A 25,292-nucleotide genomic window follows, 5' to 3' on the forward strand; every position below is an offset into this window, starting at 1 on the left:
TTCATGCTATTTCCCGGATGCCTGCAATTAACGCGATATCCGTGAAGACACACCCAAAAGAAAGTTTGCTACCCTCCAAATATCACAGCTGATTTTACATTTAGGTTTTTCACACATTAACCTAGATGTTTTTGTCCATGGAAACTCAAAGAGCTTAAGGTTTGAGTCTCAATAAATCAAGGAAGCATTTTTGTGTGAATAATAGGAAAATTAATTTTATGACACAAATATTTGCTTATTTACAGTGGTCTTTTCACTTAAAATTATAAGATATGATTCCAGCAATAATCTAGAGCACTGCACAAACACTTCCTTGATGTGAAACTACTGTTGCCACAAGTATTAAGAAATTATTCTAGTTTACTAAACATATATTTTTAGAAGTATATGTCAACAAAAATGAAGAATAAAAAAAAAAAGCTTTTTAAATTATCTAAGAAATATTTTAGAAGGGAGATCTTGTAAACATGTTTAAAGCATGTTTTTTAGTATCAGACATAAAATATTAAAACAATGTTCATGCATGCTTACTAATGTTACAAATATAATTTTGGACTTTTGTATTGTACTAAATGATTTACAAAATTATTCAGTTATTCAGTTTTATTTCATTATCGTTTAATTAACAAGGAATTCTACTTAATAATAATCTATATAATAGTCAACAATCATAGTTTTTTTAAATATTAAATTACTACAGATACACTGTAAAAAAAAAAAAAAAAACATTTTTTCTTTTGTCAAATCAACTCCAATAAATAAGGTTCAGATAACATATTATTTTGAGTTTCTGTTGATTAAACCAGTCACCTTCATTGTATTAACTCAAATTTTTAATTTCAATGAACTCAAAATTTTACAACCAGGTAACTTACTTTTTTAAAGTTAAACCAACCATTCATTTTTACAGTGTATTATTAAATTCCTGTAGCATTCTCTGAACAAAATAAATGTATTTCCTGGAGAATTAAGTTTTTGAATAAACAGGTAGCCACCCAACAGGCTTGTAATTGTTTAAAAAGTACATGAATTTAAAAAAAAAAATCATCAAACAGCAAACGAGTCTTTACAATAATTGCAAATTAAAACTGAATCCTTAGTCAAAAGGCATGAAAAGAGAATAACAAAATAACAGATTTCTCACAGTTATAATGTCGTGGTTGAGCAACTGCAGATGTCCTTATTGAATGAAAACAACAGCACTTAGCCATCCATCACAAAAATATTTGATATGCTTCATTAATTTACATAGTTTATAATTATTGTAAATGGGAACTACTGGTTGAAGCTGCTATTGACAAAACAAACAAAAACAAAAAGAGTGAATATCTCTTCATCTTTGGAGGGGAAAAAAAACCAGACACAATTCACAATTATCTTTCTTTAAACCAACTATCAAGGAGGATAAAATATTTCCATGTAATTGTCTACACTAGTCATTAATCTTAATTCAAAATGCCCAAGAAACTTGCTTTCAGATACATTAAAATATTAATTCATTTATATTAAATTACATTTAAATGTTCTGAGGGAAAAATGAAAAGAGAGATAAAAAATAATTGTTAGTTTAACTTAAAAAAAGTAAGTTACCTGGTTGCCTTAATTTTGAGTTCATTGAAATTGAAATTTAAGTTAATACAATGAAGGTGATTGGTTTAATCAACAGAAACTCAAAAAATTTTGTTATCTGAACTACATACATTATCTAAGTTGATTTGACAAAAGAAAAAATGTTATGATAACAAATCATGAAAGTAATATTTTACAGTGTATGTATTTTTTAAACCATTATAATTATTTTAGATTAGTTCCCTCTATATGACATTTTATATTCTTTACTAGCCTTAAATGACCTGATCCTATAAATATATTATATTACACAATCATTGGGATGAGACAAATTCTTAAAAACTTACTTTAATCTCATTAACTTAAAAAAAGTTGTCTGGAAATGTCTTTGTTTAGCCAAATAAAGGTAAGAAGTATCCAAAGGTTAATAACAGTTTGAGAGATGCTGGTGGGAAGTTTTGCTAGTATCTTATTTACTAGCAAAAACCCACAACAGGTGCATCAGACCTTATAACTGTAGAGCATAATCAAGTAGCAGCAGTCACAAAATAATTGAAAAAAAGAGACTTTCTTTGCTTTATTTAAAACATTACTAGAGGAATCTATGTTATTTTTACCCCATCATCATTATAGAGACATCAAAAGCCAACCTGGACAATGTGTTGACAGGCATTTTCTTCAGACATAGTCTGTCTAGTCTAAAACAGCAAAGTAGATCCCTGTCAAAAGCCCCCTGCCAGCACATGACCAACATTACAGCATTCACACACCCCGACCTGACAAAACGGGGGCTCGTCGTGCACAAAGACCCTTTACCTCACAAGAGTCCAATATACCTCTAACAGGTAATGTCTTTTCTTTGTAACACACCAGCACATTTTTTGTTGGACAGCACAGCTACTGCTGTCTTCCTCTCCTCTGTGCCTCTCATATCACAAGCCCTTGAGTTTGTCACTCACGCAACAGCTGCTGGCTGATACTTTACCATTCCAGTGCCCATTTTTTCTTTCTCCCTCCAAGCAAAGAACCCACACAGAGAAACAAAAGCCTTGTTGGAGAATGCAAGGACATTTCGGGGGCAGGTTATGTCCCTCAAGAATTTGTCAGCACAAAAAATGCCATTCTGACTTTGCATGGCTGACTCTTCCATTACTGGGAAAACATCCTGAGAAGTTCCACCTGGGAGCAAAGCATACTTCAGCTTTGTCAACAATGTAGCAGTCGAGATCAAACACGCTTTGAGCAGAAACACCGCTTTTTCTCTCCTCTATCTTAAAACCAAGTTGAAACTTAATTATCTTTTGTGTTATGCACAGAATCTTCTTACTTTCAGCTAAAAAAAAGCACTAGTCCTCAAGACTTCTGCACTGATCCAAATGCAAGCTAAACATGTTCACTTTGCAATTGCAAAGGTTCCTGTCATGTTCTCCTGCAATCCCACACTCACACCTGCATTGTACGCAAAAGGTATGGCATCTTGAGGTGGGTTTGCACCTCGGTTGCTCTAGTCACCTATTTGTGTTCTTGGATAAGGACCTGTGGGTCCCCAGCAAAATCAGGTGGGGTTAAAGCATAGATGCGAGAGAGATCATCTGCAAATTCTCACGCTCAACAAACTTCAGGTGTCACCTCATTTAGGGGGTTCAGTAATAGTCCTATCCATATATAACCTAAAAACACTGTAGAAATGATATTTACTGAATGAGAGTGCTAAAATAAGTGAACAATAAATTAATACTTTAAATTAAAGACATAGTATATACATTGGTCATAGTTTAAACTTTCATTTTAAAAGATAGTTCACTCCAAAATTACAGTTCTGTCATTATTTACTCACCCTCATGTCATTCCAAACCTGTTTGACATTCCTTCTTCTGGAGACTGTGCTAAATGTATTCTATATGTGAAATATTTTAAAGGGTTAGTTCACCCCAAAATGAAAATTCTCTCATGTTGTTCCAAACTTTTGTTCATCTTTGGAACACAAATTAAGATCTTTTTGATGAAATCTGAGAGATGTCTGTCCCTCCACTGACTGCCTTTGCAACTGCCACTTTGAAGCTTAAAAAAGTTCATAAAGAGATCGGAAAACTAATCCATATGAATCAAGTGGTTAAGTCCAAATTTTCTAAAGAGACTCGATTGCTTTTTATGATGAACAGATTTTAATTTTGGCTTTTATTCACATATAAACATTGATCAGCAAACATAAACAGAAGCGCAAACGAACCTGAATGCCGCACAAGTACAAACCTCTTGCGGAAGCTCAAACGTGCTGCGCAACACACAAGAATGAACCTCATTGTTTATGAAGCACGTTTGAGCTTCCAGAAGATTTTTGTTCTTATGTGCCATTCAATTCAGGTGGTTGTCGCAAAGGCAGTCAATGGAGGGACAAACATCTCTCAGATTTCATCAAAAAGATCTTAATTTGTGTTCCAAATATGAACGAAAGTCTTACAGATTTAGAATGACGGTAGTAATTAATAACAGAATTTTCATTTTGGGACACAAAAACACCATAAAAGTATCATAAAAGTGGTCTGGAGCTTTATGATAGCTTTGTGTGAGAAACAGACTAAAATATATATCATACATTTAACATTTTAATGAGAGAGGTAGCGATGTTCGTCTGATGAATGAAATGTTTTTTTTTACATGTGATCTTTGCAATGAATCTTTTGACTTGTTTCGTAAAACTGGTCCAAATGATTCATTCACAAGTTTGACTGATCTAGTTCAACTCACTGACCCACGGTTGCTTAATGGAAGGGAAGATTATTAGTGGATAATGGCTTAAATTTTGATCTGTTGATCACACAAAGCTGTTTTAAAACTTCAAAAGACTTGTATTTCCATGCACAAATCATATGGACCACTTTTTTTTTTTTTTTTTGACTGTTTTTGTTCTACAGAGGGAAAAAAAAAAGAGCCTGGTCTCATTAGAAAAACGTACCTGTGCGAACGTTTTCGCGAGTCGCAAAATACGAACCAATACGTACATATCACTGCAGTTTCAATGTAAAATGTCCACTGAGTGGCACTAAAAGCACGTTCATTTTTTTTTTGGGCCGGAACAGATAAATGTGAATATGGCATGTTTTTATTATGTGGGTTTTTATTCGAATCACCGCAGTTCTGATTGGACATTTTATCTGGTGAGTTGCGGTAAAAGTGTAATGCTCCGTTATTTTTTTAAAATAACGTACCACTAACACTACACCTAAACCTACCCGACAGTGTTAACAAAAGCAAATGTTACATAAAAAGCATCTGTAATCGTGCCGTTTTAGCTCGTTTTGATCGCTCATCTTTGTAGCTCTTTTACCGTGATTAGTTTTCTGCTGGATTCCTTGTCCAACTCCGTATCAGCTGAGCTACCGAGCAAATGTTAGAATAGCGAAATATATGGAGCTGGTTAAACAATGCAAAGACCAAATATTCGTTTACAAATCGTGCACTTTGGTACAAAGCGTTTTGAAGTCATAACATAATATTGTGCAAGGAGACGTAAAAACAAGTCTTCATTAAACCATAATCTGACCCTGTAATCGTAACTGTGTATGAAAACAATTAAAAGCACTTGCTGTTTTACTGCCTCTAGTGTTCACTTCTGTTGTAAACTGCTGTGATATGTACGTATTGGTATGTATTTTTGCGTATTTTTCATGTAAGTCTTTCCATGAGACCAGGTTGGAAAAATGGATACAGGTTTGGAACGACATACGTGCGAATAAATGATGGATTAACTACTTTTATATTACCAATGAAGGATCTTAAAGGTTCAACGATAGGCCCCCATTCAGGCCTCCCCATCACAAATCAAATAGCCCTCCATCACGATTACCCTACCACACATGAATTCACAGCATAGCCCCACACTTGAGAGAAGCTACAATGATCTGATCCTTTTGGGAAATTCTAGTGTCAGGTATAATTTACGATCCGTATCTTTCAAGTTCCCCCTGCCCTGCTGCTGGCGTCAAACCCCGGGAGCCACCGTGTATGCGTTTGAAACATGTGTCGCTTGCTATCTCGCTCGCTGAGGCACACAAAGGTAAAGGGAAGCTTAACATCCTGGGAAAATCTCAAACTGAGTGAAATTACCTTGATCCAAAGATTCCTGCCGCATACCAGCTCGATGAACCCATAACACACCACAGTAGAACAGCTGAGAGAGATAAAGGGCAGTACAGAGGACAATAGAGTAAATTAAAAGAAAGAAAAAAAGAATGAAATATTGAAATAGATGCAGCGGACTATAAAAATGTTTTCAAGTATTGTAAAAACAGGTTCCCACGATACATGAAGTGAATTGATCATCGTGCGACATCAATGGTGATCCAGCAGCACCTTCCCACAGGACAGGCCCATGATTCTGTTTGGGTTTATTTAAGAAGGGTGGAGGTTGTTTTGGCTGTGATGCTATTGTGTGAACTTAATACTAGAGGGAAATTTTCAGGGATTTGTGGAATTGCTGATTTTAATATCAGACACAACAGACACAGTACTGTCGGATGTTGCATTCTTTTAGTTGGGTGAGTCTGAATCTTCTGCGATTCAATTATGTATTCTGTAAACTTAGATACTTGTTGTTCACACCTTGTTAACAATGAACCAGAGTTCTCGTCACACTTCGGAGGTAAACAGAAGACTTTATAAGAGGTTCATTACCTCTACTTCCTAAACCTAAAGATAAATCTGGACTGCTGAAAGTGTAATCAGTCCTAGAAATTAATCTGTATGTAGATGCATAGGCGGAGGGAGAACCAACTCCAGGGTAAGGCTAAGGAAATGTGCTCCCTATTTAAAAACACATTTAAATAGAATGTAATGAAATTGTTTCAAGCAGAGTCGGCTCTGGTTTCAAGTTACGCGTTGCCTAGTAACAACCTACACATCCCAGCATAAACGTTCCCACTAAATGATTTGTTATTGAAGCAGCCATGTTCACAAACCACTATAAAACCACTGACTGATCAATGAATCTCTTATTTAACACAATGTCTACACTCTGTTTTAAGTTAACTTATAATGAGAGGATTTGCGAGAGTGAAGAACTCAGAACTGGACAAAATCTCTGGCGTTTTGAGAGGAGAGTGGATTCTAACTTAGGCACGCCTGATTGGTCACTGAGTTCAAGAAATGTTTGTGATTGGCTACATTGCTCAATGCTGAAACACATTGTAAATAGAAACCTTTGATGCTCTCAAAGTACAAAGTACACCAAATCTGTTTCGCCAATATACTATTATTACAGAGAAAACTGATCCTTGAGCAGTAGTTATGGGCAGCAGCAGTTAGTAGTTTGAGTAAGAATAGTCCATGTTAGTCTCAAGTCAGTGGCCAGGGAAAGACAAATCCTTGACCAGCCTTACAAATGCTCCGCCTATGAGTATAGAGAATGTGAAGCTATGTCATGCCAAGTTGCATGTTGGGGTGGTGCCTCCATCTTAAGAGCATTGCCACTGTGGTGAGAAATTAAAGGAACACTCCACTTTTTTTGAAAATAGGCTCATTTTCCAACTCCCCTAGAGTTAAAAAGTTGAGTTTTACCGTTTTCGAATCCATTCAGCCGATCTCCGGTTCTGGCGGTACCACTTTTAGCATAGCTTAGCATAGTTCATTGAATCTGATTAGACCGTTAGCATCGCGCTTAAAAATGACATTTTTGATATTTTTCCTATTTAAAACTTGACTCTTCTGTAGTTAAATCGTGTACTAAGACCGACGGAAAATGAAAAGTTGCGATTTTCTAGGCTGATATGGCTAGGAACTATACTCTCATTCAGGCGTAATAATCAAGGAACTTTGCTGCCGTATCATGGCTGCAGCAGTGCAATGATATTACACAGCGTCTCTCACAAACGTCTCCATGGTTGCAAGGCACGTTCCCTGTGCAAGCAGGGGCTCACGGGCGCTGCGTAATATCATTGCACTGCTGCAGCCATGGATCGGCAGCAAAGTTCCTTGATTATTACGCCTGAATGAGAGTATAGTTCCTAGCCATATCAGCCTAGAAAATCACAACTATTCATTTTCCGTCGGTCTTAGTTCACGATTTAACTACAGAAGAGTCAAGTTTTAAATAGGAAAAATATCAAAACTTTTTGGTCATTTTTGAGCGAGATGCTAACGGTCTAATCAGATTCAATGAACTATGCTAAGCTATGCTAAAAGTGGTACCGCCAGAACCAGAGATCGGCTGAATGGATTCGAAAACGGTAAAACTCAACTGTTTAACTCTAGGGGAGTTGGAAAATGAGCCTATTTTCAAAAAAAGTGGAGTGTTCCTTTAAGTCCCCCCAGGAATCGGGTCTCCTTTAGGACCCCGAGTGATCCCATTGGTTAAACGAGCTATTAATATTAGTATATAACATAAGCTATTGGTTGTGAAATAAAGCAATGAGCACCAAGAAGCCATGGTTTACAGTGAATTTATAACAGCTAAAGTGCATTGTTAGGCACGACGTGGAGTGCATGCCTAAAACCCCCTTAGCTGTTATAAATTCACTGTAAACCACAGCTTCCGGGGGCTTGTTGCTTTTATAAAACGGTTACCACACAATACAAATAATAAAGGCAAAAAATATGTATCAATGCAACTTTTATGAAGTAAAATCATTAAAAGGCTTACTTCCGCTGGAAAGATAGTCCCTGACCGTGAACAGCAACAGAAGTTACATTTATTACACCATTAGATGGTGGCAAAGATTGTCACAATACTGAATATATAGTATAAAATTAGTCAAGACATCATGATAACTTTTGATCAGGCATTACCGCCTGGGTCCTAAAAGAGACCTGATTCCTGGGGGGGACTTGATTTCTCATGACACCACTACTGATACTTAAGTTAATACCGATTCCTGCACCTTTTGTTTGTTTTTACCTTTAAATTAAATATTCACATTCTCCATGACATTGTTTGCAGGGAAGATAAGCTATTCTATTGCAATGCATGATATTTTTATATTTTCTCTGTAGTTTTCCAGAATGTATCTGGTTACCATGAAAACAGTGTCACGCTGCTGCTTCATCCGTCACATGGTATGTTAAAAAAAAAAAAAGTGTGTTCAACAAGCTGCAAGAAATCGATCCATTTCTTTGTTGGAAATGTTTAAATGTAACTGAAGTTTTATTGTTTTATGTAAATGTTCACTTTCCCATGGCCACGGAAGGGAATCAGAGATCGTGGTTCACATTCAGCGGACAGACACCATCTTTATTTTTAACACGACAACAAAAATCAAATCCCTAGAAGCTTGCGAACAGTTTTGTAGTGGCTGCGTGCAAGTTCTGCTAATTCACAAGCCGACAAACTGTGAGAGTCATATGAAACTTTCAAAAACACTCAGCAAAGTGATTATTTTATTGATTATTTCATTGAGTGACAGGCAGTGTGTTTAATAGGTTTGCTATCTGGTGTCTTCTCATCACCCCCTCAACCTGCTTCACTTAGTGTGGCAAAAGGCAAAAAATATGCAACATTATCCAGTTTTCTCCCTGAATGATGATGTAAGTTACTTTGGCAATTCTCGATGCAGCATGAAAGACCTTCAATGGCAACATTTTCACAATCACAACAGAAATTCAAAACACTGCTTTAAACTCGCTAGCAGAAAGGCAGCACAATCCTCCTAATACAGCGTCTAAACAAGACAGTTACCCAGAAATCAGCTTCACATTCTCTATGTGTCAGCAGATTTCTTAATCAGACCATCTTCAAAAACTTTGAATGTGTTTTCTGCACTCTCATGCACACGTACACATTAGTCATGAACACTTTTTTCTAAAAATGCATCCATAGTGAGAAGTCTCTTTTTTATTTAAATGCACACTAATAAAAGGTAATGATCATGCATTGATAAAATTAAATCTATTTAATCGTACTATGGTAGTCAGACATTCATTAGGCAACCTCCTGCATAGAAACATTTAAAGTGCCCCTTTTTTGAAAAGTACCTTTCATGTAGTGTGTAACAGCACTAAGTGAATGAAAACTTCCTGCAAAGTTTTTCATTTGAAAGTGCACCGTATATTAAAGGTGATAGAGAGGATTTTTTCGTCGACTGAGAAACCAAAGACTGTTAGTGAGTTTTTTAAATGAGCGCATGCGTAAGAACAACCCCCCCTCCTTCACAGCTCATTTCAAAAGAACGCCTCCCAAAACTCGTAAGCACTAGTACTGGAACACAAGTGTTTGCCACCGGCATTCGCTGTGTCGTGTTAGTGGATTCATTATGTCGGACTCACCGCAGGTAACTCATAATCTGCAGTTGTTACTCCTGTCTCCTGACAAAAACATCGCATGCGGCGCCTGTGGAGTGTGGAAAGTTACTGGAGCGCGCAGCCGCGCTCGTCTCTCACAAGGAACGTCATGGCAGTGATTGACAAGCCAGAGGGCCAATCGTTTACGCGATGATCGCGTAAACGATTGGCTGATGTTTTAAGGCCCTACCTCGTGCACAGATGATGTATATTAATATTATTACTTTCAGTGCACCTAATAAATAGTCTTTTATCAGTTAGTAAAGACAGTTTCAAGTAATATTGCAAAAATGTATAAAACAAAACATCCTCTTTAGCACCTTTAAGTTATTGTCTCTCAAAAGTAATAGTCGACTCTGAATCAAATAAACGAGTCGCTTGTAAAACTTAAGCCATTTCGTTGTGGCGTCACAATGAAACATTAGCATATTGCCCGCCCACTTATTGTGTGTGCAGATGCCAAGGAAAACTTGAAACCCGAACCTTGTGCTGTGTGTTCCTGACATTTTACTGACGACTGCTTCTTCAACCTAAATGCGTTCAATGAGGGATTCGCAAGCCGGTTGTTATTGAAGGATGGGTCAGTGCCCAGTTTATTTGGACCAGCTCCTTCCTCCTCCGAATCACAACTTGTGCAACTGATGTGCAATCCCACTGAAATAGCGCTATGTCCTCAAGTAAAAAAATTAATAAAAATCTTCTAGACAAATATGCGATACGCAAGGACTAAAATCCAGTGTCAAACATCCACACGGTTCTGAGTTTCAGTTCAATGGCCTAAGTAGAGTAACGTTACTGGACTGAAACCCTTATATGGTTCAGTCAGAACATGTCAGTGACGTCCAAATTTCAAGCCAGAATCAACACATTCTCTGTAGCATGTACAATACGTATTTAGCCTATTTGTGTGTGTTTTGTATGCTCCGCGCAGCTTGTAGGTCTCCGGCTAACCAGCTAACAGCAACATGTATTCGCTCGCAATTGTCTAGAAATGTGTTATGATAAAGAATAGAGCAATACGTTGGTTATTCAACTGCAGTGCTTTATCAATACATTCCTGTGTTGGGCTAACACATATACCATGACTGTTTGTGTGTTTACCACCGAGCTGTGGGTTAGGTTCGCTAACATAAACACAAAACAACTTATTTCCTCGCTGAGTGTTTATTTTTAGAACAGTGGAGCGCCATCATTATTATAATATAATGTAAGTGATGCAAGCACTGTTTTGTAATAGGGGCACTTATGCACGCTTGTGCCCATTAGCTATAGATTTAAAAAATGTGTCATTATGGGTCGCTCTGCACTGAGCAGAGAATGAAAATGATAAAACAAACTGAGAGCAGGGCAAACTGGGTTTTCAAGTCATTTAGAGAAAGGCAAGTTTCTCTGGCTGAATGCACCTGTTTGCCGGGTGGCAATTTGCAAAAAATTATCTGCTCTATCATAACCTCAACATCTTGCTACTGCAAGACAAAATGTGTGACTCCGTTTGTAAGCGAAAAATATATTCTTACATATTCTCCCATTATGGCAACCGGTGAGAATCTTGTGCTTAAAATAAGTACAACACACAACAGACATAAACACACAACTGCCTGAAAGCAGGACTGTAGGGCACGACTTGATCAGATCTGAGTGGTTCTATTCTGGCCTTAAACTGTTTGTTGTGTTTGGAGTGATTCCAAGTCATTTTAGATATTTATCAAATGATACCTCTATTCAAAGCGTTTTGGTTCTGAATTTCCCTTTTCCGTTTCCTGAAAACATTCCTTACGTGTTGCTGAAAACAGACGCCGATGTACAGTGTGCTCACACCTGCTTAAATATCATGACTCTCCATAACTGAAATATTTAACAAATATAACATTCACCTTAACCATCAGGCTCCTCAATAGAAAATAAGTAAATAAAAAAAATTACAAAAAATAATACAATTAAAGAGAATGTATTAAAATACATATATATATATATATATATATAAAAAACATTCAATATTATATTATTAAATTCCGTAAAGAAGAACATTCACAGTTTCAGAATTTATTTTAGGAAATCCTAAGGGTTTTGCCAAAGGGAAACTCAATAAAACCCTGATTTGGCATTATATTATACACATAATGAACTTTTCATTTCATTTACTAGTGGAAATATGCTAGGGTTATACAGAGCTTATACAATCATGCATCACTGCATGGTTATGCAACAAAAGAAGCACTTTCATTCACTTTGTGTTTTATATATTTTGAACATCTAGAGAACCCTGAGCCACAAAGGACCATTCAAACTGACAAAGTAACCCCAAAAATGAAAAGTCATTAATGACGTTCCACACCTGTTAGACTTTGTTCATCTTAGGAACAAAATTAAGATATTTTTGATAAAATCCAATGGCTCAGTGAGGCCTGCATTGACAGCAAGATAATTAACACTTTCAGATGCCCAGAAAGCTACTAAAGACATATTTAAAACAGTTCATGTGACTACAGTGGTTCAACCTTAGTTTTATAAAGCGACAAGAATACTTTTTGTGCGCCAAAAAAAAAAAAAAAACGACTTTTTTTCAACAGCATCTAGTAATGGGCGATTTCAAAACACTGCTTCATGAAGCTTTATGAATCTTTTGTTTCGAATCAGTGGTTCGGAGCGTGAATCAAACTGCCAAAGTCACGTGAAGCACTGAAATTTCGAAACGTTTCGAAACGCTTATGATGTAGCGAAGCCTTGTTTACTGAAATCAAGTAACAAGTATTGAAACATGAAATTTTGAAGAACACCTGAAATTGTATTTTCTTGTAAGAAGTACTCCAATAATCTTTGAAAAGTAATTTTTACAGTGAAATACATACAGGCAACCAACAATACAGCAATTTGGCGACCTCCATCAATACATCTTAAATGCAATATTTCATTTTATACATATGTTTTATATCAGTTTGGAGAGTTTTTACTTTACATTTACAATCATGTGTAACGAAACAAGCACCTTCTCATTCATATTTCATGTCTTATTTCATATATATAAATAGAATCATTCCTAACTTTAGGTCACCGTAATAGAATCAGCATTATGCTGGTTTTAAAGTCAAACTTTAGCATGCAAAAATCCTGTTAAATTAAATTCTGAAACTGACGCTGACAAAAAATCCTTCGTAGTCTAAGAAAACATCTTGATCCCTGTTTCTAATTTTCCATTTCTCTGCACATATCCATGCTTACAGACATGCTTGCATAAAGCAGTAGAGGTAGACTCATTCTTAACTTTCTGCCCTGCTCCTGTCTACATTTAGGGTAGAGAAAGCCATTCATGATCCATTACCTCTGGAATTCCTCCACATAGTTGAGAAGCCTGTCCACATCACAGGCCGGCACTCACCTTTCAATCACTCCTCTGCCCTAATCACGTTAGCTCATTCATAATCGCATTGCAATTACTGACAGGAGTGTGACCCTTGCTTTCCGCACTCCCAATCTAATACATGTGTTTCGCCAAAGACAGAGGGATGCTTTGTGTCAGAGAAACAGGGGGAAATGGGGGGGGAAAGGGAAAGAAAACAACACTGACATGCTGTGTCATGCAAAGGCTATAAAAAGGGATGCAGCCTTTTTCTTGAATCATTCCGGAGTTGAGAGCACTATTTTTAGCGAGGCAGGGGAGTGTAAACAGCGGCCGTGGCTGGAACCAGACCTGAAATCTTCTCCCTAACAAGGGCTTCAAGAGTCCGAAGCCCCCGTTTCTTACATCTTCCCCCTTCCTTTCTCTCATTCTCTCTCTTTCTTCCACTTGCCCCCACCCCCTTCATCTCTCTGCCTGTCTCTCCAGGAAGGTAATCTCCATTACCCTCCCTCCATGCTGATTCAGGATTCAGAACTGTCCACTTCAATCTGGGGGTGTGAATGCTAAGAGGCCATTCAATGTGAGAAGAGAAACTCTGCTGGGGACTGTGGGATGGAAATGCCTCGCTCCCCCCGTTAATTTCTCTAGGGCTCGACTTCCACTCTCCGGAGCTTCCCAGCATGTCAAGGGTCAGCCCCCCCCCCCAGACCTCCTGACTGATGGGTCAACCCCCCTGACTTCCACAGAGCTCTCCATGAGAATGCCAGAATGAGAGAATGGACAACAAGCTTCTAATGAACTGGGGAGGGACCAATCTGGATCCCAGTACTCAGCCATAAAAGATGCCTGCGAGAGTCCGAAAGACCTTTAAAGCCATGTCTGCTTCCACACTGCTTAGCTTGAGCAGTTCAGGAAGTCTGCTGACAGTGAATAGAAGCAGTTATGAACAGACGAGCCATGGAGAAAAGCATTGTGGTGACAGCAGTAAAGCTACCTCTGAATTCCTACGCAGGGCCTGGGAGCATGGGAATGCATTAAGGGCTATGGCGGTCATGCTGCCAGAGCTTTAATCGGTTGCCCTTAGACAAGCCTTCATGTGCACAATAGTAGAATTGAGTCTGGGGTCCATAATTGAGGTCAGAAGGGGAAAATAGTTAGTTCTAGAAAATAGCATGGTTTTTTAAACTCCTGTCACATGCTCCATCAAAACCATCATCTAGGTAATGTCGTTACATGTATCCAATTAGTGAAATCGAAACAGGGATAGTTACATCCCTGAGCTGACCCTGTGAAGAACACAAGGACACAAAAATAGGCAAACTTCAAAGGCTGCCTAAATGCTTATTACATATAAATGCATTTAAAAAAAAAAAAAGTTTTTCTTTCTTTCTTTTTTTCCTTTTTTTTTTTTGTTCACACAATGCAAGTCAGTGGCGTCTAGTGTTGTCAAAATACCGACTTCGGTACCAAGTCGGTACTGAAATTTTAAAAATGTGATGCTTTGAGTGCTGTTGAACGGATTCATAAACACCTCTGATTGGCTATTGTGTTCATGCGCTACAATGATCAATGCATGGGAGGGTTTGAAAGCACACAGAAGTGTTTGAAAGCATTTTGAAAGCAGGAGTGTTTACTACTGTGTGTATCTGCGTAATTGCTCGGTGAAGAACGTCAAAGACATCAACATGTTCTTGAAGCGTTGATCATTGTAGCCAATCACAGACATATCTGATGAGCATGTGAACACAATGGCCAATCAGAGGCATTTAGGAATCCACTCAACAGCACTCAAAGCATCACATTTTTAAAATTTCAGTACCGACTTGGTACCAAAGTACTTTGACAACACTGGTGGGGTCCAAGTCGTTTTTATGTGTGTGTCACAGAAAAAAAAAATCATACAGGTTTGGAGCAACATGAGGGTGAGTAAATTATCAATTTTTGGTTGAATTATTCTTTTAAGGACTCAAACAAACAAACAAACTGCATCCTAGGATGGTATCAGTAGGGCAATGTTGGTGGTAGCTGCAAGCATGTAGACCATCTTCATTGCCAAGCCGTAATTATACCCAATAACACCTTTAACACAAGCAGGCTGTTGTTGCCGTCTCTCAGGGTGTGAGGTCAAGCATTTCCTGTGTCTATGAATGGTCGCCATCATTGGAATTGTCATGCTGTGGCTGCTGCCCTCCCCTCCACCATTCATTGAAGAGTCATATAAAGTTCGGCATCTCTTTTCCCCTCCCCTCTTCTTGCTTTAATAGACCCACGCTTGCGTATACAGTACACGGCATTCATTGAACTTTGAGTGGCGCTCCAAAACAGAACTAAAAGTGCAGGCACATAAGTGATTTTCAGCTTGACCTTGAAACACACGCACACACAAAATTCACCTCAGATGCATTTCTGCTGTGAAGAACTCACAATGTGTCAGCTTAAAGGGACAGTTCATTCAAACATGAAATCATTTACCCTCATGTCATTCCAAACCTGTATGACTTTTTTTATTCTGTGGTAGTGTTGTCAAAAGTACTGACTTCGATACCAAGTCGGTACTGAAATTTAAAAAATGTGACACTTTGGATTCGCAAACACCTCTGGTTGGCCATTGTGTTCACACACTCAACAGATATGTATGTGATTGGCTACAATGATGAACACTTCAAAAACATGTTGTAAATAGACATCAGTGACATTTTTCACCAAGCACTTACACAGATAAACACAGGAATGTTTGAAATCAGGCGATTTCCGCTGATAGACGCCTGCTTTCAAATGCTCCCGCTTTCAAAAAATTGGGGCTGGCTGCAGCCTGAGCGGGTGGGTGGAGCTCCACTCAAGGGCGGAAATACGTCACCTCCACTAGTGGAGCTAGCTACAGCTATGGCCGCTGGGCATGTGCACATTAATTTTGCATCATTTAATTACTGTATTTGCATTATTGTAAGGGTAGGTTTGGTATCAAAGTCTGTACTTTTGACAACACTATTCTGTGGAAAACAAAAGAAGATATTTAAAAAAAAAAATGTTTTGGTTCATACTCTGAAAGTCAATGGAGTCCAAAGTTGTAGACCCCACTACTTTCAGTAAATGATTATAGAACTTAAATTTTTTGATGAACTATCCCCTGAATCCTTGATGTCATCAAAAACACACCCCCTCTTCCCACTTCAGGAACGTGAGTGACTAGTTCAAACCATGGTGCCAGGCATGGTGGGCCGGGGGAGCATGAATCAGTAGTGTACCAACAGGTTTGGCTCCCACACCCTGTAGGAAAATAAATACTCCATAATGACTGCTTATTAAAACATGAAACGTGGGTATGACCGAAAGTGTGCATTCCATAGGAAATCCATAACAAGCAAATACATGTTCTCTCATCAGCCGTGACATTTCAAACACACGGGGGAGAGATTAACTACATATTTACTGTAGGTCAGTGACCGCAATGAAAGATGGTAGAGTAAAAATGTCACCCTGAGCAAATTAACAGATTGTCATCTTCATTGCAAGTTTGTGTGTAAACTATAACCTGGGTCTGATTAATTGAAATAATAATATTAATAATGAGGAAGAACCACAGACGGACAACGACAAGGACCTACAAGACAAAAAGCGACCATAAATATCACAATTATAAACAAATATTGTGCTGTTTTTTTTTTTAAATAAGCCTGATAAAAATGAATATTTAATTTAAAAGCATTCCACCAATGGGATACTCTAAGACAGCAGTGTTCATCTTTCTTTTAGGAAAGAAGAAAAGGCTTGTTAGCCCCCCTCAATAGACCCCCACATGCCCACCCACTCACTCACTGCTCAGACTCTGTCCAGGGCCCTGCAGTCTGCTGCGATATAGATTAGGTTTCAGCTCTGAACTTGCATTAGCGTTGCCAGAATGACAGGGGTGGAAATTTCGAAGAAAAGAAAGGACAAGAGGTAAAAAAAAAGAACAGGAAGAAAGGGGTGTTTTAAATGCTGAGTAGAGGAGTTTGGTTATTATTGGAAAAAATCTAAGAGGTCATTCATGAGCCTGAGCCAAGCTATGAGGAAACTGCTCTCGTGTCTCAAACAGTTGGGGGATCTGGCCAAGTCCTACTTCAGCTGTTGTTCCAGGCCTTGCATTTATCACAGAGGCATTTCCCCCAGAAATCGAGAGACTCTCAGAGGCCAGGCGATCTGTCCCATGTCCTCTCAACCTCCAAAATTCAATTAAATAGGACATTCCACTGTTTAAATCACCTAACAACAACTATAAAGCAAGACAAACAATGTGACAACACCTTTGCACCAAATCAACATCCTGAAGCAGATCATGTGAAAACTTTAACTTTGCTGGAGTGTACCCTCAAGCCATTTCACATACTTTTCCTGCCCCGCCCCCCTAATTCCTCACCTTCAAAAAATAAAAAAAAAACTTTGAGAGTGGGGGAGCTCTGTATTTGACATTTGAGGGGTTAATGATTATGAGAACAAAAAAAAAAAAATGTCTTTCCAGGTTTCTGCCATCTGTCAGTTTTATGGACAGCCAAGAAGGAAATTGGGTCTTTGGGTTGTTTGGCCCGAGAATAATGAGCCACTGAAAATGATTGTTATAGATGACCCCTCAGCGCCGTCCTCATATGGACCAAATCCAGCTGCACTCGGCAAGCTTCAAACAATCAAGGATAAATCAATTGGATGTTATGAGGAGAAGGAGGGAGCCAGGCTGGGAGCAAGGTAATGACATCCGCTGTGCTATGGAATGAAGGTGCTGGGAATGCTTTCCCGAGCCTTGTGTCGGCAACAAGGTTTTATGCTACCTCGGCTGCCTGCACACGATTATCAGGGGTGGTGCTCAGCCCCCTTTCAGCACATGAGACTTGAGGAGTATGTATTTTTTGTGCCGTATAAGAGGGGGCTGGATGTTCCTCAGACAAAACAGCAGATAACATGATAGGGAGGAAGCAAGTCTCGTCAGACACATTCCATGTATAGCAAATTCACATGTACAAAGGTGCATTAATGTATGATGGAAAGTTAAAAGCAATACAGCAGAACGAAATATTCCTTGTCCTTGTAGTGTGTGGCATGGTTCAACTATGATTGTTGTAAAATAATAAAAGATACGATTATGACACACATCACACAGTATAGGTTATATTCTCTTTGAAATGATAAGGAACTCTGGAATGCATGTGCAATGTGTCAGTTTGGCCTCATTCAATTCATCCTCATCCTCATGAAAAAAATTGCAATAAGTTTGGCATGTGCATTCATTCCAATGCCATATGACACATCTCCTATGAATCCTCTGATTGAATGAGCATGCCGAATACCACAGTTATGCTTTGGGAATTCGAGCAACCGCCTAAAAGATAACTTTAGCTTCATTTAGACATTGTTTTACTTCATGCTAGCTGTACATACATGCTCTGCAAGTACTGTCCGAAACTATTTATAGCTGCTGTGATGTTCTGCTGTATGTCATAACACTTGTGACAACAGATGTTGCTGAATGAAAGTGAAAGCTCATGGCCAGAGTTTTAAGTGACATCTGTGAGCCCTCCTGCTACATCATGCTAACACAGAGGCCCTTTGCCCTCGGACAGGAAGTGCAGGCTGCAGCCGCTGCATTGCCGCTGTTTCTCACAGCAGCCTGAGTTATGATGTGCCACCATCATCTGCCATGTCCCAGCAGCTGCCGGGACAGTTGTTGAGCAGCGGTGTTGTTGGCTATAGCACAATTAAAATGGCTGGTAGGGCTCACTTTTCTGAAAGTGTGTGCAGGTTTTAGCAAACCAGTTTTGGAGGTTTTGATGTTTGCGACGTGATTTTTTTTTACACACAAAATAGCTAGTTTGCAATTACGTGCAATTGCGTTAATTCTGATGACATGCAAAAATTCAGATGGAGGGCAGGAAGTGAAAACCGGAATGGACGAGATGGAGGAAAGTCCTTAATGTACTGGTTTAGACAATGTTACAAGAAACAGAAAATCACAACATATGTTGGACGCGATCCTTAAGTTATAAAGTGGAACGATTTTTCTAGTGAATTGGAATATTTGCCTGTCATCGAGAAGGTAAGCAACTTCTCCAGTGCCCGGTTGTGTAAAGCACCTCAAGTTTTTCCCTTAAGTATGAGACTTAAGGCATGATTTCGCCTTAAGTTTTTCACCACAGCAATCCAGGTTTTGCTGTTATGAAATTTTATTGTTGCCGTGGACACGTTATTTGTTAATACAGATAGGGTATGCTACATATGTAATTTGATCAATGTGAATAAAAGCTTAAATTAAAATAAAGCTGCAGATCATGTCTTGTTAGAAGACTTGGATTGAACCTGCTTGCTCCGTGTAACACTTCAGGTGAAGTTTTCCAAAACATATGTTATACTAAGGATTTCCCCATGATTTACTCACCCTCAAGCCATTCTAGATGTATATGAATTTCTTCTTTCAGACGAAAAAGTCATTAAGTTGAATACGGAAGGCATAGGACGTAGCATAAGTACATTTGGAGTACTTTTATGATGGATGGATGCACTTTCTTGAGTTTCAAACAGGTGGTTTCCGTGCACTGCCATTATAAAGCTTGGAAGCATCAAGGTGATTATTGATATAATTCCGATTGTATTTGTCTGAAAGAAGAAAGTCATATACTTCAGATGGCTTGAGGGTGAGTAAATGGGGAAATTCTCATTTTAAAGTAAACTAATCCTTTAAGGTGCTTTATGCAACCGGGCACGGACATCCTTCTACTCCAGAAAACAAATGAAAGCATACAAAACTATGGAGGTATACTACTTTTTTGTTAGTGGTTGCATAGGCAACTTTTGACAAAGTGGTCGCTGCACACACAAGCATTATCTCGGCTCCTCCCGACCACAGACGCAGGATTACAAGCCACTTTTCCCTGCATTTTTCAGTCAATTTCTTGCATTTTCTCTCCTGACAAACAATAACCTTTGGTACATGATAAAAGCTCCTTGTGGTTTTGATCGATTAGAGCAACCATAAATGATGCAAAACATAAGCATTTCATAGTGCTTCCCTATGTAGAAAATCACTTCCTGCCCTCCATCTGCATTTCGTGCAACCCAGTGGCGTGCAAACAACCTATAGCATTAATGACAACAGGAATAATTTGAAGATTAGGCAAGCTCTGCATCTGCCAAAGTCTTTTAGAGTACAGTCGAAAAGACCTTCACCCATTCCTGCCTCATTTCTTCTATCCAGCAGGAACTGGGGACAGAAGGAAAAGGGAGAAAGGGAGGTGGGCTGTGGAGGGGGCTGCTTAGCACAAAGAAGAAGCCTGGATTAAGTCATGAGCAGCAAACGACATAGGTTGGATTTTTAACGGGTGAGATCACATCCTCTTCCCTCAGTGGCTGAGAGACTCATCCTTGGTCGGACAGCCGAGTGTTCGGCATGCCAAACGGGACATCCATTACTGGGACTCGTGCACACACATTAGCACGTGCATTCACACATTAAAGTTAGCTACAGATTCAAAGCAAATTTTCATGCAAACATATAGTTGCAATATATAGGGAATTGCATGCAGACATACTGTACAGCCATCAGTCAAATCTACAACACATGCGCACGCCGGAACAATCGGCACAAAGGGACGAGCAAGCAGAGTGTGTCTGAGCATGTGTGCGGGTAAGTAGCATGGGAGGGCCGCAAGGTTACATAACTGTGCTACAGTGGGGCCCCCTTGTTCTCTTCCATATGGGGGCACCAAAGGTTTTGCGAGACCCTAGTGTGGAGAGAGCATTCGTTACAGCACTAGGAGAGACTATACATTTGATGTAAAACCAGATGGCAGATTTGTAGTCACAGTTCAGGCCTTTGAAAGGCACAAAGCTCACGCCGCGCTTCCAAAACCAGTTTGGAAGTAGATCAGTTCAGCACTCAAATTGACAAATGGAGGCACTCGTTAACACCACACGATGCACCAGGTTAAAACGCTCCCTCCCTGCTGCAGTCGGAACTAACCTTGACCCTCCAATGGAGTAGAAAGGATACGACGCTTGAGATGGTGCACAGATGGAGATATTCTCTGCTTACGGTCTCAACACTATAAGGAAATCTAAGACAAGGAGAGAGCCAGAGAGAGTGTAGAAGGAGAAGAAAAAACAACCTCGGTGTGTTGTGGGAATTTTCCTCCCTTCCTAAAATATTTCCTGTATGTCTTCGGCTGGGTTGCCTGTTTTTTATCCCCCCCTCCAATTCTTTCTCTCCGCAGACTGCCTTTCACTTTGGGGGGCCCTCAGACCCCCTCAGCCGAGCGGGGAGCTTTCAGGGTACCCTGATGGATGCTAATGGGGGACTCTTTCAGATCATTTTACAGGGTTGGGCTTTGATCTGCCGACTGGCTTGCTCTCCACAGGCTGGATATCCAGAGTACATGCAAATCCCCCCCTTACTCACACACACACACACACACACACACACACAAAAACACCTGTGAAAAAACGCCAATAGCATGAGGGAAGAAAAGAAGAGCTGGCAAAAGAAAGACGAAAGTTCACGGACACGAAAGAAAAGAATGAGAATGAGACTCAGAAAAGACAAAGGAAAGAGCGGAGGGAGAGTATGTCAAAAAGGCAGGGACTGAGAAAGAAAAAGAGTAAGAGAGAGAGAGAGAGAGAGAGAGAGAGAGAGAGACGCTTTAGGGGGGAGGGTGGTGGTCAGAGCCTGAGGCGGATGTGTCTGTGCAGTTGAGAATTAGGAAGGAAGAACTGGAAAAGAAAGTCCGGTGAGGGAACCTCGTCAGTAGCACGCAGCAGCCACACTTTGAATGGTGGTTAAGTGTGGGGACAGCTGGAGGCAGTTGATTGGCTAAGAGGCTATGGAACTCGTGCTTCCTGTGGCCAGCTGCTATACCCATGGCCCCAAGTGACAAGGGTTATAATTGATTACTATCTGGCAGTTCAGCAGAGTGTATAGAGTGCACAGAGCCGCTGAAGTACAGTACAGCTGGCTACACAGTAAAATGAAAGACGTTTTTTTTCCTCGCTCTCTCTCAATCTTTCTCCTTTAGGCCACTGTAGGCATGGCATTGCACGTGGTCCGACACCATCAAGATTTCTAAATTTGTCTTCGGTCTTGTCCTTTTTCTGCAGTCAAAGCTTCAGAAACGCATTCTGCAGAAGGAAATCTTAAGAAGGAAATTGACCGCATGTGAAAGCAGACCTCTCAAAATACCTGACTTCAAAGCTATACATTTAGGTGTACGGATTGCTTGCAGACATTGCACGCCAAACCAGAGCTGTTCCCCCACATTGCTGGAGACCTTCCTGTGAGCCATGAGCTCAACTCTGTGAGCTCCATATTGCGAGGAAAGACATAAAGGGCTCTTGTGCGCCGATGCCCGGCTCAGGTCCTAATTCACTTTATTAGTTTCATTGCTTTATTAGATTCCATGCAAAGGGGAAGAGGGAGAAGAAATTATGTAAGTTTCTGAAATAAGAAGGATATTTTTGTAGCCTTTTGGAAAAAGAAAGCTGAGCCTGATCAAAGCCTCCTGGAAGTATGGGGTCAGATTGAGCTGCTATGCTTCAAAAAGGGAAGATAAGTCTTTTCTATGGCTCTCAACCTTTTCTTTCTCCTCCTACTCTCCTCCCCTTTTAGGTTTAAGTGTATGATGTCATGTTTTGGGGTTCTTTAAAGGAAGGAAGGATGAAGGCTTCTCTCTTCAGCACCTCTTTGTACTAATGGAAAGCCCTCCTCAGGACACATCCGCCCCTATGGCCTGGTGGCATCCAGGGGGCAGGAAACTGCTCCGGCCAGATGAAAAAGAGGAAGCGTGAGAGGAGAATCCTTGCTGGACACAATCCATTCCGACGGAGCCTTCTCACTGTAACAGAGCCTGAATGGAGATGGGAAGAACTCTGGAGTCGGTCCATTAAACGCAGCAGACACTGTCACCCGTTGTTTTACAGAGAGACTTGTTTTTGTGCACTGAGCTTAGGTGATTTCTTTGGTTCTAGCCTCTTTACCAGAAACAGAATGAGCAATTCAACAATGCACACAGCAAAAATGTGCATGTGGTGTCACTTTCTGTGTCTCTGTATGACTACGGGTGACAGGATGGAGACTGTTCACCTCAGTGGAAACAATTCTGAGTCACCTCTTTGAAACTGCGCTATGAGTACAGCAGTTTCACACCCCTAAATCAAACTTCTCACTGGCCTGCACTTTCAAAAAATTGTCGGATTAACAGCATGAAGGATTTCGCATGAATGCCGGAAGAGAAATTTAAGCTTTGATTCAAGCTAAAATGCATGGATAGACATATCCCATTTACTTTTAGAAATGTAAAGGTTTGTCTTTCTAGACAATACAAATTATATTTCAGAGTCTGTTTTTGCTTGGCAACAGAATGAAAAACAACACTGACGATCTTTATGCTAAAATGAAAAATGTAATGTAATGTTTTATAATTGTGCCCCCCACACTTTTGGGATCATGTAGCATTGCCTGCTAACAATTCAAGTGCCACATACATGAATTTTAAAGACTGAATAATGAAAGAAAGGGAAAAGTCATCCTTGTCATTATTTGATTTGTTTTTAAAGAGGACCTATAACACCCCTTTTACATTGTAAAATGCACAATATAAATAAAGGTGACTTGACTTGACAAGATGTAATGTAAGTCTCTGGTGTCTGGTGTCCGTGAAGTTTCAGCTCAAAATACCCCACAGATCATTTATTATAACTTGACAAATTTGCCCCTATTTGGGCGTGAGCAAAAAAACAAAATTTTTGTGCATGCCCCTTTAAATGCAAATGAGCTGCTGCTCTCTGCCCCCTTTCCAGGAGAGGGTGGAGCTTTAACAGCTCACGCTTTGGTTACTCACTAATGGAGAGACTCAGGAAGAAGTTACAACTTATAGAATGCATCTGGTTAGTGGATAAATGTATGTAGTTGCTGATTCAACTCATCAACTGGAATGTTAAACGTTTGGCAAATCCAGCATTGAATTGACCCTCATTTGTGAAGCAGTCCGGCATAAAATGACGGCATGGTTTGTTTGTTTTTTAGATGGAAGAATATGGTTTTACAGGTGCTAGAAGTGTGGCTTTCATATTAAAGACTGGTAACAACACACTACCACAACAACTCTTCCTCTTGTCTATAGCAGCCCAACATGTCCTCACACCCTTTGTTACATGTTCCCAGGTACAGTTTTTATGTCAGTTTTGGAGTTTGTGATGTCACCAACCCGGGAAGAAGCTTGTTGCAGTCCCTACCAGTCTTTTGTTGCAGCAGTTTCTGCAAAAAAAAAAAAAAAAAATCTCCCTTTGCATTGAACTTTGAGCATCGTAACTTTGCAGATGTTGTTTATGCTCAAACAGCAACATTACACACCAAGTATAAGTTAAAAAAGCGAAATCTCCTTTCACCCCTTTAAGTTCTCTTTTTTTCCCCTTCCTAAATCCCTTGCTCCATTTCCAAACAGTCTAATGACTTAGTACAGTGTGAATGGCCTGGAAAAAGGCCTTTCCTGTCTTTCCTGGAAGAAAGCAGGGAGACGTAGAGAAGAGAGCCTCTTGATGACTGCAGCATAAGCAGAAGCATCAAGACAGAGCCTCCACCTCGGCTTTGGGCCCAGACTCCCAGATGTGTGTCATCTTCTGGCTCCAACTGCAGCTGAAGGTAATTTTGCTGGAGAGGAACCAGGGAGGGAACACCCCGCTAAAGCTGAGCCCCACAGACACAGCAGACAGAGCAAAACTCCTTCCTTTCCTCAAAGACATTGTTGTCAGAGACAGGGACACTTCGTTCCAGCAGAGGGAGAGGCGCATGGATGGAGGGTTAGCGATGGATGATGTGATGACAACTGTGATCTCTCTTCAGACACCAACTCCTGTTCCCACACTACAATGGAAAGCAAGACCATTACTAACTTCTCAAAACGTTTTTGCAACATCAAGGTGTTGCTCCTTTCAAATGTAACATAAAACTGATGAAAGCAATGTTGACTTCTTTACGTGCAGTTTTGCAGCCCACTCTCATACTTCACTCCACTGCTTTACTGTATAGTTAGCGCATTGATGTTTTGGTTTGTCTACGATTTTTCTTGTGAGTTATAGGCCTCCTCTTGTCTGCTCTTAAGAG

At 39.7% G+C, this 25,292-nt stretch overlaps 1 protein-coding gene across 1 annotated transcript in view; it reads right to left on the minus strand.

The window, feature by feature from the left end:
- Positions 1–25,292, minus strand: part of ccnd2a (cyclin D2, a) — a 191,229-nt gene that overhangs the window by 16,461 nt on the left and 149,476 nt on the right. The window lies entirely within an intron of this gene.

The sequence above is a fragment of the Chanodichthys erythropterus genome, chromosome 24 (genome assembly GCF_024489055.1).
Source record: "Chanodichthys erythropterus isolate Z2021 chromosome 24, ASM2448905v1, whole genome shotgun sequence".
NCBI classification, from domain to species: domain Eukaryota; kingdom Metazoa; phylum Chordata; class Actinopteri; order Cypriniformes; family Xenocyprididae; genus Chanodichthys; species Chanodichthys erythropterus.